Here is an 18,483-nt window from a genome sequence, read left to right as displayed (position 1 = left end):
GCGTGGGGAAGGAGCGCCACCCGCTGAAAGGAAATGCCCCACTGCAGCTGTGTGAAAAGCGTCAACTGCGAATGCCTTCTGTAGCACGGTCGTGGCTATCAGTGTACTTAATCGTGAAGATCACAGTGCGCATTAAACTAAACCATTTTTTTTATTTTACCACCTAAGGCCCACTGAGCTATATACAGCTTTTTTTCACAAGTGGCCTGGCCATCACAAATGTTAGCTCAACGAAGTGGCTTTTACCATCGTCACGTGCACATGTATAGCAGCCAAATGCTCTCAACGCTGTGATGTTTATTATAAATGTGGAGGGAAACACCGGAGGAATACGGTGAAAATCCACAGGCCCACGGAGAGACAAACACGCAAACTCCAAATATAGAGGCGTCAGGGTCGGGATCGAACCCACGACCTCCTGCATACCAGGCGAGGTCGTTAACATCTCACCACCGTGGCACCCCTTCAACAAGCCCCACGTGTGGTGGCAGTGGCAACACACACAGACTCGAATCCCAACGAAACGACTATGAGTTCGAATCCATGATGATAATCAACATCATCATCATCATCTGCCATGTTCAATACCCACGCGATAATCATCATCAACATCACCACCAGGTGTGGTCAATCCACTTGACTGGCAACGCCGCCAATGGCAGGCGACACGCGTGGATTAGTGCAGTGGAGTTTCAACCGGGGGGAGGTTACGCGGATTCCTGGGGGCTACGTGGCAATGTCCCACGTTATAAACGTGTGAAATGATACCGCACGTGAGAGCCATCGGTGAATAATCACGTATGAATCTGCCCAATGTAAAATAACTACGGTAACATTTTAAAATCGATGTGATAAGTCGTACTCTTAGTCTTTGGTTCTTTCGGTTAAGTCACGTCTAAAAATAAAATAATAAATTAAAATAATAGCGACGTTTTACAGCCCTTTGCCAATCCACTGCTGCTGGATGAAGGCATTTATTATTTTATTTTTAGACGTGACTTAACCGAAAGAACCAAAGAATAATTCCTGCAGTCACGAAAGCTCCAAATTAAGATTCGTACTCTTAGGTTTTTTCGGTAAAGTCACGTAGGAAAAAAATAAATAATAATAAATAAATAATAGAGAAAATAATATAAATAAAATACTAAATCACGACGTTTCGGAGGCAACACAAGCTTCCGTCTTCAGGTGGAACCGTCACAGCACAATTGCTGTATCAAGTAAAGAGAAGTCACAAGAGACCCCACCTTATATATACCGAAAGAACCAAAGAGTATGGATTCCTGCAGTCACGAAAGCTTCAAATCAAGATTGGATTTGTACAATTTCGCGCTTTGTCAGTCAACTCCCGGACGAGGGCCTCTCCACTCTTTGCGTGCCGCGAGGCTTTAATTGACCATACTTCACCACGCTGGTCAGTGCGGGTTGGTGAAGGTGGGGGAAGGAGGGCAGAGCAGTGGCTTTGACTGCACTGCCCTCTACTGCGCGAGATGCCTATAGCACCTGGAATGAAGCCCTTTATGGGTCTCATACAAGACGCAATCGTGATGCTGCATTCGTGATTTACAGCCCTTTGCCAATCCACTGCTGCTGGATGAAGGCATACCCTTGCCAAGTTTGTCATGGTGGTTGTTGAAGCATACTTCACCACGCTGGTCAATAGGGTTGGTGAAGGGGGTGCACGGTTTGGCCATGTTTGTTTGTTGCAGTACAGCGTTAGACTGATGGCCTTAATCTAAGTTGTCTTGTGGTTGTTGTTGTTTGACTTGCATCCCACTGGGATATTTGCACACAGTGTTGGTGCAAGGTGCTTTTTCTGAAATATTTTTCTGTCTTTTCTTGCATTTTCTGTTTGCACATAGTCACTTTTAGATGTTTTCTTGTTCATGTTTTTGTTTTCTGTTTGTTGCGGTTGCACCCGATTCAAGAGCCGAATGGCTTACAGGGCTATACCTAATACATCAACTTGAACTTGAACTATCCCCTTGAGGCTCTTTGGCTGCCCCCTTGCGGGCAGCCGTGTTTAAAAAAAAGTTAATCTTAAACGTAATTTAACGTCAAGATAATTGATTCAATATGGCAGGGAATGGGTCACCGTGGAATGTTTTGGTGACAACAAAATGTACAACAGTCAAACTGTTTTGTTAAACAATAACTATGGGGGAGTGGGTGGGGTGAAAAACTAAATAGACGCGGGTTTATTCCATCACCCATTTTGTGTATTTCAGTCAGAATGTGCTCGTCACTGCCGCGTGTTTGTGCACAAGTGGCTCTGCGCGCGATGCGGCTCTCCAACAATTTTGGTCAAAGACAAAAGCAAAACAACACCAGTAATGGCTCTTCTTCTTTTTATTATTTTTATTTGAAAGGTTGCAGAGATCCCTGCACCGATGGTCGCGACCGTCGCCCCGTGTCGCGCGCGTCTCTCCACCACCGCGACTCTGCCGCCAGAGGGCGCGCCAGATGCTCACGCGGGGGGGATGGGGGGGTGGGGGACCATCGCAAGAAACTAAATCATAAACTTAAAAAAAATGTACCGGGGTTAAAGTACCCTAATCTCTATGGTTTATTTTTTTTGGTCAGAAGCGACCTGGCCACAAATGATAGCTCAACGAAGTGGCCTATCGTGTGTAAATGTATAGCAGCCAAATGCTCTGAACGCATGATGTTGATTCTGAATGTGGAGGAAAAAAACTGGAGGACCCGGTGAATAATCCACACGTCCTCGGTGAGATGGAAATGCAAACTCCAAATATACAGCAGCAGACATCCGGGTCGAGATCGAGCGCACAACCTCCTGTATACTAGGCGAGGTAGTTAACATCTCATAGCAAGCCACGCGTGCCCACCACCACCACACGTGTGTCAGCTTGCGTGCCATTTCCATGGCCTGCGTCCGCGTTTTTAAGAAACATTCCCAAAGCGCTCCAATCTGTTCTCACCCGCCGTTGTACTCCACCATTTGATCTCGGTCCGCATGCAACCACTACCTTAGGCAGGGCTGAGCAAAGCAGGACGGGGTGGGGCAGAGAAAACTTGCCACGGGTCCCAGACAAGATGGCCCCACACAACGGGCCTGAGTTTTGTCACTAATTTAAGAGGGAGGTCCCACGTGGCATTCTGCTCTTGACCTCTAGGCAGAGGTCGCAAACGGGTTTTGATTCCCTACCCGTACCCTACCCGAAACGGCTACTCATCAGTGACTCACGGCCTACCCGTACCGGTACCCGACCGCACCAGGGTCGAAAACGGCTACCCGTACCCGGCCGGGTACGGGTAGCCGGGTATCGGGTAGGGTACGGGTATCGGGTACCCGGTTGTGACCTCTGCCTCTAGGCCGAGGGCTGCCAAACTGCGGTACGAGTACCGGCAGTGGTAACGCTCTCTGTCTCGCCCAAGGGTCGGCAACCAAAATTCAATGTTTTTCGAATCCAGTAAAAAAAATCGATATTTCAAGAACCACAATGAGTGTAAATACGAGACGGTTGGTCCTTCATAAATAACCTCACGAAGGAGTCCTTCAAGAGCCGCATGCGGCTCCATAGCCACTTTGGTGTAGCCTCCCCTAGCCAAATGGTACGGTCAGCGCAGCGCCTGACGTCCCCACCTTCAATCTGAGTGGCAGATTCTTCTCAGTGACTGCAAGTTTGAGTCTTGTGACCGTTTCACGGACGAGCTGTTGTTGGCACAACTTGTCGATGTGGCAGATGTATTTACACGTCTTAATCAACTCAACGCTAGTCTACAATGTCTGAAAACAACCTGTTTTAACGTTTATCACAAAACAAAGGCATTTGTAAACAATAAAAACTGCAGTTTATTATTCCAGAAGTAGAGGGAGATAATGCTCAATAATTTCCAACATTCGATGGTTTTCTCACTGAAAACGAACTGAAACTTCACCCAGACCTGATCGCTTGGCATTAAAGAGTACTGCCATGGTCTGATCTTAAATTTCAGTGACTATTTCTCGGATGATAGAATAAAATAAAACTGGATTAGTTTTTACTTGAAGGAAACTGTTGGCCAGACGACGACAGAAGGTTCACGTGACGGTGAGCTTCGGCTGGAGTTCAGCAGAACGCATCTTGGTGATGTTTGGCTCAGGAGAAGAAAGGATTATCCCCAGATTTCAGACAGGGCATTGACATTTTTTATTCCATCCTGCACAGCTCATCTGTGTGAAATTGCCTTTTCTGAAACGATTTCCATTAAAAACAAGTACATGGCGAGGCGAAGCATACAGGACCAGACCTCCGGCTGAAACGAACCCAAGATTTCACCAGACATCCGACAACCGTCAAGCAAGCTCACCCCTCCCATTAAAGACATCCCCAAAACGCCAAAATGATCTCTGGAGGGGGTACGTTTGTAATGTATTTTTTTCCTATTTACAACCTTTATACGATTGCCGTAATTGATCAATACTATTTTATGAACGCTCAAGGTGTTGATGTTGTTGTAATGCACAGTATCTTACCTATGTGGATGAATAAAATAAAATTGTGGTCCTTGCAGTTGTACGGTTTTAAATTAGTGGTCTGCAGGGATCCTCTGGTCGGACCTGGCTTTACTTAGGTGTGCTTATTATATTTAGGTCTTGCTCTAGAGATCTGCATACGAACCCTCGAACAGTGATACGATTCTAAGGGGGCGTCCATAAATGACGTCACGCTATTTTGGACGATTTTTGACCCCCCCCCCCCCTTCGTCACACGGCGTCACAAAAAGACAGACCCCCTCTCAAATATGACGTCACAAAGCTCTGCCCCCCACTCCCCCCCAAAAAAAAAACATGCTTCAAATCGCTTTAAACTGTTGTCATTGTAGTGCGTATTTAATGTGGCGCTGCACTCTGATGTTGTAGGAGAAAACATTTATTAAAAAGTCTATTCAATTAAGTAGAACGTGTTGTCTATGTTTATTTAAAGTTGCGCATTTTGATGTGACGTCACATTTCTCAAACACCCCCCCACCCTCGTCACACATCGTCACAAATGTCTGACCCCCCCCCCCCTAGGTGCGTGACGTCATTTATGGACGGCCCCTATCGTGCGTTAAGGTTCCATCCTCCTCTCCAAGGGCGGCTCTCCAACGTATAACGACGCAATGGCCGATCCACGAATTCGAAGGAGACATCACAGCGATACACTCCGCCGCTCCTGATGCGGTTGTCTGAGCTTGACCACCTCAGTGTGAAATTGGTAGTCATTGCTCTGCACAGGGCCGGCTTAAAGGTTATTGTAGACCCGAGTCAGCCACTTCTGTTGCGTCGGCATTCAGTGATAACTTTCTGCAGTTGCTGCTGCTGCTCATGTTCATCCTGTCACTCGCTTGTTCCACGCGGTTCTTCGTCCAACCGTTGGACAGATGTCGTTACTGACACGTTCAATGTTTAGTCTGCGCCCTCATTCGACGGGAGCGCGCTCTCTGTGTGTGTGCTACAGATAAGCAGATTTAATTTGAAATTATTGGAAAAAAAAAGGTAAGCCTAAAAACTTTATAAGCGAAATGTCTTAAACTGTTTTTGGTTTACTTTGATTATCATATCGGATGACGCAGCTTTTTAAAAGGATGCCGTTCATTTTCATCGATAACATATTCAATGTTCTGACAGGACGACCGCATGGCAAGCGCCATGTTTTACTTCCGCTTAACGATTTGTCACGACTGCAGGCTCTTTGCCAACAAATGAAATAGCAAACAGAATGAGAAAAAAACATTTGGGGGGTTTTTTCGAACAAAATTTTTTTTTTTTCAAAATTACTGAATGGAATAATAATTTGCCATATTCCCGCAGTTAACTTTATATATTACTAGCTTTACTACCCGGCTTCGCCCGGGACTTGGATTCTTGTCTTGGATTAATACACGGCCTACGCGGAGGGAGGGGGGGGTGCGTGACGTCAACAGGCACAGTTGCGTGACGTCAGCAGGCACACTCGTGACACTGCCGCATGTGGGTGACATCACAGGTGTGACGTCACCGCTCACTTGCCGTTCGAAATATATCCATTATTGCGTCCTCCCCCCCCCCCCCCCCAAATACAAAAGTAATTTTTTATACTTTTTGCACTGTGTACAGTCTGGAAAGTACCCACATGGCAAATTTCCAGTTTGTTGCATGTCGGGAAGTACGCTAAACATTTCGAACAGACACATTCACAAATTTCCCTTTTATATATATAGATTATATTTACTACCCGGCTTGGCCCGGGACTTGGATTCACCACGCCCGGCCGCCTTTGTCTCCCCAGTGGCGATGTTCCCACACTACACCAGTTACTCGTTTGAGGCTGAATCGACCTAGGGGAGGTCCACGACCAGTTCAAATAATCATCACCGGTGGTGGCCGTGAGCGGGAATCGAACTCGAGTCGCCGGGTTCGTAGCGCAGCGTAGCGCTAACCACGACACTACAATGCGTTACGCTTCCACGTGCACGGATCACGTGACAGATTTGACGTCACAGCTCACTTGCCGTGCAAAAAATCTCTGCATTATTGAGCCCCCCCCCCCCCCTCCAAAAAAAACACAAAAGTGTATTTTCATAATTTTTGCATGGTGTACAGTCTGGAAAGTACCCACATGGCAAATTTGCAGTTTGTTGCATGTCGGGAAGTAGCTAAACATTTTGAACAGACACATAATCACAACTTTGCCTTTTATATATGGAGCTAATTTCAGAAGCGGCAGGGACTCGGGCTACTTGGCTGCTATTTTAGGCGAAATTAGAAAAAAAACATTTAGCACCTTGGCCCTTAGGTCTATACTTAATAGAATTCTCGTATCATTGCATTTTCTTTTCTTAGTAGTCTCTGTCTTAAATTTTGACTTAAAGCTTTCGTGACTGCAGGGATTCATCCATTCTACGTGACTTTACCGAAAGAACCAAGAAGAAGTCTCTGTCTCATAGTCATGTTTGATCTCGCCGCTCACATATTGTTATTGGCCTCTTGCATTTTGTATTTTTGTATTGCAAATCATATACTCATATGTTATTTCTTACATTGAAATTTAGCAATATTTTTTAGGAATTTATTTTTTTTAGGTGACCCCACCCTCCCTAATCTTCCAATCTGTCAGATGGATATAAAATAAAGCATGAGTCAGGACACGAGAAGAGGAAGAAACGAGAACAAACGATGCATTTTTTTGGTTCTTTCGGTAAAGTCACGTAGAAGGGAAGTAATAAAATAATAAAAATAAAACATAATATTATTATATTATTTTATTGTTTTATTTTTATTATTTTATTACTTCCCTTCTACGTGACTTTACCGAAAGAACCAAGAAGATGAATCCCTGCAGTCACGAAAGCTTTAAATCGAAATTTAAACGATGCATTATTGAAAGAGATCAAAGGAACTGTGTTGAAGTTCATGGACAAGGATGTGAAGAGTGATAGTACAAAACCTCCAATGGAATCCTCACCATTAATTATAGAGTTGGATAATTATAATAGTAAGCCTTGTGAAGATGTTGTTCTTGAAGCAGAATATCATTCGTGCGTAGAGGGTAGATCAAGTGAAGAGCTGGCTAATGCCCCTTTGGAAGCGGATGATGTGGTGGAAAAAAATCACAGAGACAGACTTAAAGCTTTCGTGACTGCAGGAATTACTTTTCTTGGGTCTTTCGGTAAAGATGTGTTGCGATCGAAACGTCGTAGTTTTTTGTTATTTGTTATTTTCCTTGAAGCTATCTCCGTGACTTTACCGAAATACCCAAGAATATCACAGAGACTCCAAAGCTATCATCGGATGCTGACTTTACTCGTAGGCCTGCCAGTGATCCTGCACTCAGGACAGAAGTCATTGCAGATTTGAGATCCTATCTTAATTTTGGAGCTTTCGTGACTGCAGGAATTATTATTTGGTTCTTTCGGTTAAGTCACGTCTAAAGATAAAATAATAAATTAAAATAATAGCATATTACGACGTTTCGATTGCAACACAACCAATCATCATCAGGCATGTGTGTCCTTGTGATGTCTGTCTGCTTGTATGTCTGTCTATAGTTTTCTAGTTTGATTTTTGTTGCTATTTCTTTTATGCCTGATGATGATTGCTTGTGTTGCAATCGAAACGTCGTAATATGCTATTATTTTATATAATTATTTTATCTTTAGACGTGACTTTACCGAAAGAACCAAAGAATAATTTGAGATCCTGTTTTGCTGATATAACACCATCTCAGAATATTGACGATTCTGACGTTTCCATGTCAGGTGGAAAAATGTTGCACCACTTTCTAGACACACGATGTGCCAGGTGTGAGGTATTGGAAACAACAATGGCGAGAGGTCTCACAACATCTGGCTATAAAGAGAGTCGTGCACGAAAGAGGAAACAATTTCATTCTAGATTTGAAGTTTTCTTGACTGCACGGATCCATACTCTTTTGTTCTTTCGGTAAAGTCACGTGGGTATAAAATATGAAATAAATTAAATCACGACGTTTCGATTGCAACACAAGCAATCATCATCAGGTGCGAAAACTGCAGCCCCTCCCCCGTCCAGCAGCATCCACGCAACGCTACCCTCCACCCCCCTCCCTTGGCCCTCCCCCCTCTGTTACTTATATAACCTCTTACCACAGCACCTCTCCCACTTCAACTAAACATTTCTTGCCGTAGTTTTCACACCTGATGATGATTGCTTGTGTTGCAATCGAAGCGTCGTGATTTAATTTATTTTGTAATTTATAACTAGGTGACTTTACCGAAAGAACCAATGAGTAAGGAAACAATTTGCTGATAAAAGTGGCACTGATTTCTGCGTGGACAATTCAAGTAACAGATTCCGTAGCCAATGCTTCTATCGCATCACGGATCAACTTATTGTGCAGATGGAAAAAACGGCGAAATGCATATACCACATTGAATGATCGATTCTATTTCTTTGGAGGTAGATCGTTGTCCAGAAGAAATTTTTTGTGCGGGCCAATTAATTTGCTGCTGCATATTCGACAGATCTTGAAAAATCATTCACTGAGGAATTCCTGTTGTTCCTACATTTGTATGCAGAGAAAAAAAAACAGTAGCAGATATGCTCAAAGCCCAAAATATCTGACAAGCTGATCAGCAGCTTTCCGAATGCTTACATTTGCTCTCAGGATGTATCTTGCTATCTTGGGAACGAATTGTCAAGGGGGGCATTCTTTCTCGAAGCTAAAGCTGATTTAAAAAAAAACTGTCTCCAATCAACCATGTGACAACAAAGCCGCCTTTGTCTTCCCTTGCACTGCTCTCTATTGAGAATGAGATTGTGTGGAAATAAACACTTGAAGATGTTAATGCTATAATTGGTTCTTTACCCTTCTATCTGGCAACAAAACTGACACCTTTTTGCAAGGAGTCATGTTTGCATAGACCGCAATACCTGCAGTCATAATACAAACAAAAGAACATAACTCTGATAATGTGCACTGTCCTTGAAGTTGATTGGTCCACACCCGAGACAGCTTTCCTTCGAGCCTAGTCTCATATGGGTTGGACCAGATGACGCCAAAAGGCGCCTTTTGGCGTCATCTGAGTTATGTTCTTTTGTTTGTATTATGACTGCAGGTATTGCGGTCTATGCAAACATGACTCCTTGCAAAAAGGTGTCAGTTTTGTTGCCAGATAGAAGGGTAAAGAACCAATTATCATATTTTTACTGGCAAATGAGGTACCCATAGTATGTTAATGCTAATTTTGCAATGAAAAAAATCTCGAAAAGTTCACCTCCGGTGTTCATTTATTTCACCTTGTGAAAAAATCATTGACATTGACATGACTCTGCCACTTTGTATATGCAATGTGTGGCTATCCTTACTATATAAATATATTTATTCAAGAAGATATCTTGTCTTCTTGGTTCTTTCGGTAAAGTCACGTAGAAGGGAAATAATAAAATTATAAAAATAAAACAATAAAATAATTCTCACGACGTTTCGGCCACAACGCAAGCAGCCGTCCTCAGGTGAAGAACAGGTCTGTCGGAAAGACAGCGTCTGAATGAAACACCACCAGGCTTGGAGCGTATATTTAAGCTGGGTTGGAGGGGGAAGAGCGCCTTGACAAAATAATTTGCATATCAAGAGGAATTTAGCATATTTATGGAAAATGCAGATATGGGATTAGTCATTACTTGTGGAATGCGTAGGAGGTGGGCGGGGGGTTTCAAAGTCATAATATGCCCGTGCATTATGCAGGATCAGCAGCATCAAAGGGAGGGAGTAGGGTTAGCATTTATAAATCGAAAGATATCCTGGTTACATTTTGTTATCATGCAAACTCAAAATTATGGTTATTTGTTTTTTTCCGTTGGCCCTTTAGTTTCCGTCGGCCCCAGACACAGTGCCGACTGTGCAGCTGCATGAGCCACACGACTAAAGAAGGGCCGCTGTTTGTGATTTCCTAATAACCAACCTCCTTTGTGCTTCTCTCGTGCTCAAATTGCTCACTCTGATGACTTCGGTAATCTATGTGTTGCAGTCTCTGATTTCTCTTGTTATTTAATGGGTTTGCAAGAGTTGTTTTTTTTATTTCTTACATCTTTTGTTTTCCATTTCATTTCAATTATTCATGTCTCTTCCTTTCATCATCATGATTTTCCTGATTTCAGATTACTTGATACATTTAATGAGCATCGAATGCTCTACCACTGTGCCTGCCTTTGGAAGACTACAGCTATCGTAATTATTTTACCCGTGGCACACCGGGGGAAGGGGAGTTAAAGATCTTACTGCACGGAAAGAGGAGAGGGAAGGGATGCCGGGACGGAAGTCCCCATGATGGACAAAGATCGCACGGCTCAAGATGAGCAGCAGGGAGAAAGGAACGCGATGTAGGAACGGGAGTAGAAGGACAGAGCGGGTCAAGGTGTCAGGGATGAGACGGTAATGAGGGTGCCACGGTGGCGAGATGTTAACTATCTCGCCTGGTATACAAGAGGTCGTGGGTTCGATCCCGATAGTGACGCCCGCTGTATATTTGGGGTTTGCGTGTCTCTCTCCCTGTGGTCTGTGGTCACGTGGATTTTTCTCCGGGTCCTGCGGGTTTTCCCTCCACATTTAGAAACACGCGTTTAGAGTATTTGGCTACTGCTAGAAACTTCCGCATGGCAAGACACTTCGTCGAGCCAGCATTTGTGATTGCCAGGTCGCGTCTGAAAAATATAAATTTAGCAGCTCACTGGCGCCTCACCTGGTATAATTAAAAAAATGTTATTGGTTTATGAGTTTGGAGGGACGAGAGGGGAAAGGAGCTGTAACAGAGTTGAGCTGCACGAAGCAGCGTCTGCTTTCAAAGGGGGCGGGGAGGAGAGAGATTCAGAGCAGGGGAGGCCACAGAGAAAGTAAAAATCTGATTCTTTATTTATCCTGGAGAAATCTGATGAGCCATGAAGCTCTTTTTCACGAACGTTCAGTAAGTCACGTGATTTAAGCGAGGTTTGAGCGAATTTTACAAATATTTAGATGCAGATCCTTTGATGCAGTCATTCCTGCTCTTGCAAACTATGGACTTAAATACAGATGTACATTTAAATTATACAAACCATGCAAAACGATTGAGCAATTACGGCAAGCCTGCTCGAAGTAACGTATATAAATCATAAGTGGAGCTAAGCGAAGAGACACCGTCTCACCAAGGTTTTTAATAGAGGCAAGCAAAACTTGGGTTCAATTTAGATTATTTAAAAGTGCGTAGCTCCAGTGGCTTCCTCATATCGAAAGGAAGAGCATTCCAGACGGCCGCGGAAGCGCATCCGAAAGCACGCATTCCGGTGACCGTCTTTGTTCAATGGCCAGCCAGAAGCCGCTGCGAGGATGACCAGAGTTCGCATGATGGTGTATGTTCCTTGACGAGATCAGCAAGCTTTTGTGGTTGATTTGTGGCAAGCACTTTGTGTGTAATGATTGCGACTTTTAAATTTATTTATTCAACAACCGGAAGCCAATGCAGCTCAGCGAGCACTGGACGGACATGGTCGGATCTTGCTGTGTGGAAGCTACCTGGTCTGGCGCTCCACACGAAACTTTTGGGCTTTTCGGCCACGGTCCTGCCCTCTCTTCTCAATGTTTGCGAAACGTGGACCCCCCCCCCCCCCCCCCCGCGAATGGAACATCTTCGCTGGTGAGAAACATTCAGGCTTGCCTGCCGACGATCCATCCTGGCTTTAACCAGGCTGGATTGTTTGAGCTCACAAATCCTTCACAGATCTGGGCACATTCCCATCGGTGAGCTCTTCCGGCAGGCAAAGGCTGCATTGGCTGGGTCATGTAGCCCGCATGCCCAGCCATTGTATGCCCAAACAGGTTTTGTTCGGCCAGATAGAGGGGGCGAAACGGGTGCAGCACGGGCGAGATAATATATGGAATGATGTGGTACGAGAGGATATGGAGCTAAATTGACTTGCCAATGACTGATACCAGCGGTGTCAAGATCGCCCTCTGTGGAGGAGGCTCATGAAGGACGCTACTGGGCAGTTGGAGGCAGATACGCTCCAGCTACAACAGAGGGCAGAGAAGCGACGCTCACAACAACGAGTAGAGCGCAGGGTGGCTAAATCACAGCAAGTAGGCACAGTAGGGGACACAGTTGGTGCATCGGCGAATCATCTCAGACAGTCAACCCATGACAACTGGCTCTGTCCCGTAACCTACCAGCGGGCGTTCGACACTTCACGTGGCCTCAAAGTACACAAAGCCTGGCACAAGCGCCGCGGTTACATCACCGCCACTTAGTGATAAATAGCGGTTGTTGTTGCTTACATATGTGAATGATATAAATAACAATCGCCAATCATCATTAAGTGGCTGCGACGTCGCCATGGCGTTTCGTGCCAAGATAGGTGCACCTGGAGGTCATGTGAAACATCGAAGGCTTGCCAAGCAAGAGGTCAAGGGACAGGCGAGTGTGTTGCGAATTGAGATGACTGGCAGATGTTGCCACCTGTGTTTTAACTCGGGCTGAACGATTAATAGATTTCAAATCGAAATCGCAATTTGAAACAATACGATTAGCAAGTCGCAAAGGCTGCGATTTTTTGCGATTTTAAAAGTCATGTTACTTTCTTATTGAAATTGTTTTATTTAACTTAGCAATTATTTTATTTTGATTGTTATATTTCAATTAAAATATTTAAATAAATACTTGTTGGAAGCAATTCATATATTTTAAGTTCTCATCCTTGCATTCGAATTTCTAGAGCAGTTCACATTTTGATGGTATCATGTGGTGATGCTCCATCACATGTTTTAAATCGATTACACAGTGAATATTGAACTGAAGCTTGACGCAAATCAAATCGCAATATCTGTCAGAAAAACGCAATTAGATATTTTCCCAAAATCGTTCAGCCCTTAGTTTTAACCACCCAGCACTCCGCTAGTTGTTGTGAGCGTCGCTCCTCTGCCCCAATTAGAATACGCACCAACACACAGCAACACCGCAATAGCGTATTCACACATGTCAATCCGCACAATCCGCACATACACACATTACCACGTGCACCATATTAACAGACAAAGCAACACATATAATACATACGTACTTAGAAATACGCCTGCAGTGATAACAATCACTAATGCACACGTAATTTTACATACACATATGCAGCTGAACAATAGCAATTACTGTAGTACTTTACATACACACTCACACAACCCTAACCATAGAAAATGGGAACACACACACGTATACAGTACTGTATACTCAAAGACAAAGATCCCCCGTATAACCTTAACACACTGTTGGGGCAAGTGCACCTTCGAAGGCCGGCACGGCACACGAGGGGGTGGGTGGCCATCACCACGCCCAGCCACCTTTGTCTCCCTAGTGGCAATGTTTACACACCGCACCAGGTACTCATTTGAGGCTGAGTCGACCTAGGGGAGGCCCGGGACCGGTTCAGATAATCGTCCCTGGTGTTGGCCGTGAGTGGGAATCGAACCCTGGTCGTCGGGTTCATAGCGCAGCGCGCTAACCGCTACACCACACACTCACAATAACACACTAACACAGACTGACACAATGGCTATAGACAAAAACAAAGGTCCCCCGTGTAGCCTTTAGCGGACTATTGGGGAAATTGCTGTTAGCGAGCTTGGGGCCGTCCATAAATGACGTCACGCGATTTTGGAGGATTTTTGGTCCCCCCCCCCATTGTCACACGGCGTCACAAAAAGTCAGCCCCCCCCCCCAAAAAAAAATATAAAACATGCTTCAAATCGCTTTAAACTATTGTCATTGTAATGCGTATTTAATATGCCGTACACTCTGATGTTGTAGGAGAAAACATTTATTACAAAGTCTATTTAATTAAGTAGAACGTGTTGTCTATATTTATTCAAAGTTGCGCATTTTGATGTGACGTCACATTTATCAACCCCACCCCCCTCGTCACGCATCGTCACAAATGTCTGACCCCCCCCCCCCCCCCAGGTGCGTGACGTCATTTATGGACGGCCCCCTTCTTATAAGACCGGTATGGCGCACAAGATGATGGGTGGCAAGCACCGCGCCCGGCCCCCTTTGTCTCCCCGGTGCGGATATTTAGACACCGCACCGAGTACTAATTTGAGGCTGAGTCGACCTAAGGGAGGCCCAGAACTAGTTCAGATAATCATCACCTATATTCAATCGAATTGGGGTCGCCTGGTTCTAGGCACAGTGCACTAATCACTGCGCCACCGCTCCCCACTATGGCATATACACTAACACATGTACACACATATTCCTCATATAACAACCCCCATTCACCACGAAGTTGGTGGTCACGTCACCACGGCGCTTGTGCTAGGCTGTGTGCACTTTAAGGTCACTTGAAGTTCACGGGACAGACCCAGGTGCCATGGGTTGACTGAGATGACTGGCAGATTCACCACCTGTGCCCCTTACTATGCCAACTTGCTGTATTTTAGCCGCCTGGCGCTCCGCCCGTTGTTGTGAGCGTCGCTCCTCTGTCCTCCGTTGTTGCTGAAGGGCGACTGCCTCTAACTGCCCAGGGGCGTCCTTCACGAGCCTCCTCCACAGAGACCAATCATGACACCACTGGTATCAGTCATGTGTAAGTCCACTCAGCTATATATCCTCTCATACCATATAATTCCATCTCTTCTCTAGCCCATACCGCACCCGTTTATCCCCCTCTATTCGGGTGAACAATGGCTCTTTGTATTATTGGTTCTTTCGGTAAAGTCACGTAGAAGGGAAATATGGGCTACATGATTCATCCACAGCAGGCTTCCCCGCCGGAGAAACTCACCAATGGGACTGTGTTCAGATATTTCAAGGATGTGAGCTCCTCACACAACTCAGCCTGTTTAAAGTGAGGATGGATCGTAGGTAGGCCAGCATGAATGTTTGTAACAGGCGAAAATGTCCTATTCGGGAGGGTGCACGTTTCACAGGCATAAAAGAGGGAATGACCATGGCCGAGAAGACCCGAAGCTCCGTGTGGAGCGACAGACCAGGTAGCTTCCTCAAAGTGTTACACAGCCAATGAAAATATATTGCCACTCGACTGATTCGGAGTGAAACCTCTGCTGTCAAATCAGAGCTGGTCATAAGCACACTGCTCATGTACGGAAACCTTTCCACTCTCTCCACAACTGCCCCCCCCCCCAACTGTTTCATTACACAAAATAATCAGGCAGGTGCTTAGTTTTGGAGGGGCTGATGGTAAGGCCTCACTTCTTAGTCGCACGCTCCAGGTCAAGCAACAGTGCCTCCAACTCCTTCTCTGAGTGAACAGCAATCACCAGATCGGCATAGATAACATGGTTGACCGATAGGGAGCCGTCCCTTGACAGCACCTGGGCATCAATCACCCTCCCATTATATCTGTACCAGATGGAGATTCCTCCGGTACAGCCATGGAAAGCTTCTCAAACTACGTGGTCGAAAAATCTTAAATAATGTAGGCACCAGAGGATATCCCTGTCGCATCCCAATGTGAACAGGGAATGGCTCTGACTCCCGGCCACGTAGCTTTACCAGGGCCTGCCCACCATCATGAAAGTCCTTGATAATTATGAGCAGACGGTCTGAGGCTCTAAAATCACGAAGAACAACACAGATCCCAGGCCTATTGATGGTATCAGAGGCATTGACCAGGTCAATAAAGTAGAGATATAGTTCCTGTTGGAATTCTCTATACTTCTTCTGTAGCAGACGGACAGAAAATATTGCGTCTGTGCAGGATTGCCCTGGCCTGAAACCACATTGGGGCTCCGCAAGCCTCCTCAGCGTGCCTGGCAAGGCGATGTTGAAAAATCATTGCCAGAACCTTTCCCGGCACACTGAGTGAGATGCCCCTGTAAATTTGATAGTCTGTGTGGTCCCCTTTCATAAAAAGGGGTTCCACCAGGGCATCCTTCCAATCCTGCGAAACCCGTCCAGTGGTTCAGACTGTTATTATGTCACAAAGGGCAGTCTGCACAAAAACATCACCCTTCCTCAGCAGTTCACTTTGGAGATAATATCTGCCCAGCGCTTTTCCTGGTCTGACTTTGTATCGCCTTTTGTACTTCCTCAACAGATAGCACCTCAGCCAGCCACTCACAGGGGGTGAACTGCTTCTAATATTTGAGGCACCGAAGCCTCAGCAGGGTCATCCCCACTTTGCTCCATGATGTTTTATGGGCTCAGGGATTTATCCTTCCTCAATATCTCACCGATATGCTCAGCAAACCTCACTGCCACGCTCCCACGGCCCCTTCATTATTTTTTTTTTCAGAAGAGCCACTCCCTGTTCTAGATTTGAAGTTTTCGTGACTGCAAGGATTCATACTCTTAGTTCTTTCGGTAAAGTCACGTAGGTAAAAAATGAAATAAAAAAATTAATAAAAATAAAACAATAATTTTGTTTTATTTTTATTAATTTTAATTTCATTTTTTACCTACGTGACTTTACCGAAAGAACTAAGAGTACCACTCCCTGTTGTTTGGCTGTCTTCTAACCCGAGTAGAGGACTGTCCACCCCACTTGGCGACTGGAGCCAGAGCCAGTCCACTGGACCTCCTGAATGTGACAGAGATCCAGGCGGTACCGGTCCAGCTCCAGACAGAGGAGTGGCAGCCTCTCCTCTGCAGTGAGCGTTCAGACATTCCACGAGGCCACTCGCAGTGGTTTGTTGCCGTTTCTGGAGGGTATGGGTTCAGTCTCTTGGCTCTGCCAAATTGGGTTTGGTCAGGAGACGCAATAGACTCCTGTCCCCCTGAGGCCTCCGCCACAAACTTTGTTTGATATTTGACACCTTAGTGGTAAATTAATTAAATTTGTCGTGGTGATCAGCCCATCGCATTCGTCCAGAGCCCCCATTGGCCGCTGTAGTGACTACGAGCACCATGAGAGAAAAAAACAATTTGAACTGGCCTTCCTCCCATGGCACATTCACCACAGCGTCACCGTCAAGGATCCCCGAGGAGAAATGGGGTTGTTTTCACCTCATGCACACACGACAGTGAATATACATATGTATCCATACATGCACACGAACACACATGCAACACATACAATGGCATACTCCCACGAACGCATATATACACGCAAAACAAAGATCCCCCGTGTAGCTTTCACAGACTGTTGGGGCAAGTGCTGTTAGCGAGTACCTATGAAGGCCGTCACGGAACACGAGTGGGTGGCCAGGATCACGCCCGGCCGCCTTTTGAGGCTTAATCGACCTAGTGAGCAGGAATCAAACTCTTTGCACTATTGCTCCCCACATACACACTCACACATAAATACACGCATTTACACATTCGCTCATAGCAACAACAACCGCCATTCGCCACTAAGTGGCGGTGAGGTCACCACGGCGCCTATGCCAGGCCAGGCGCAGTCCGAGACCACGTGAAGTGTCGAAGAATCGCTGACAGGTAACGGGGCAGACCCAGGTGCCATGGGTTGACTGAGATGCACCACCTGTGACCCCTACTGTGCCAAATTCATTTTAGCCGCCCGGCGCTCCACTTGTTGTGAGCATTGCTCCTCCGCCCTCCGTTGTTGTTGGAAGGCAACTGCCCAGTAGCGTCTTTCACGAGCCTCCTCCACAGAGGCCGATCTTGGCACCGCTGGTGCTGGTACCAGTCATCCGCAAGTCCACTCAACTCCACATCTTCCTGTACCGCATGAGTCCATATCTTCTCTAGCTCACGCCGTACCCGTTTAGCCCCTTCTATCCGGACAAACAGAAGCTGCTTGGGCATTGGATGGATGTGCATGCAGGCTACATGACCCAGCCGACGCCGTCTCGCCTGTCGGAGGAGCTCATTGATGGGACTGTGTCCTGTCAGATCTTTCAAGGATTTGTGAGCTCCTCACACAATCCTGCCTTGTTAAGCCCACGATGGCTCGTAGGCAGGCCAGCCTGAAATACATTATGCAAACACAATCCCACTCTCAAACACACCGATCACGCACACTGGCACACAAACGCATTCACGTACACATTATCATACACACACATATAAACCTAGTACACACATACCATCATA

The sequence above is a fragment of the Lethenteron reissneri genome, chromosome 25 (assembly GCF_015708825.2).
Source record: "Lethenteron reissneri isolate LAM-NWPU_2019-01 chromosome 25, ASM1570882v1, whole genome shotgun sequence".
NCBI lineage: Eukaryota > Metazoa > Chordata > Hyperoartia > Petromyzontiformes > Petromyzontidae > Lethenteron > Lethenteron reissneri.
The sequence above is the reverse complement of the archived record's forward strand: the minus strand, read 5'-3'. Positions refer to the sequence as shown.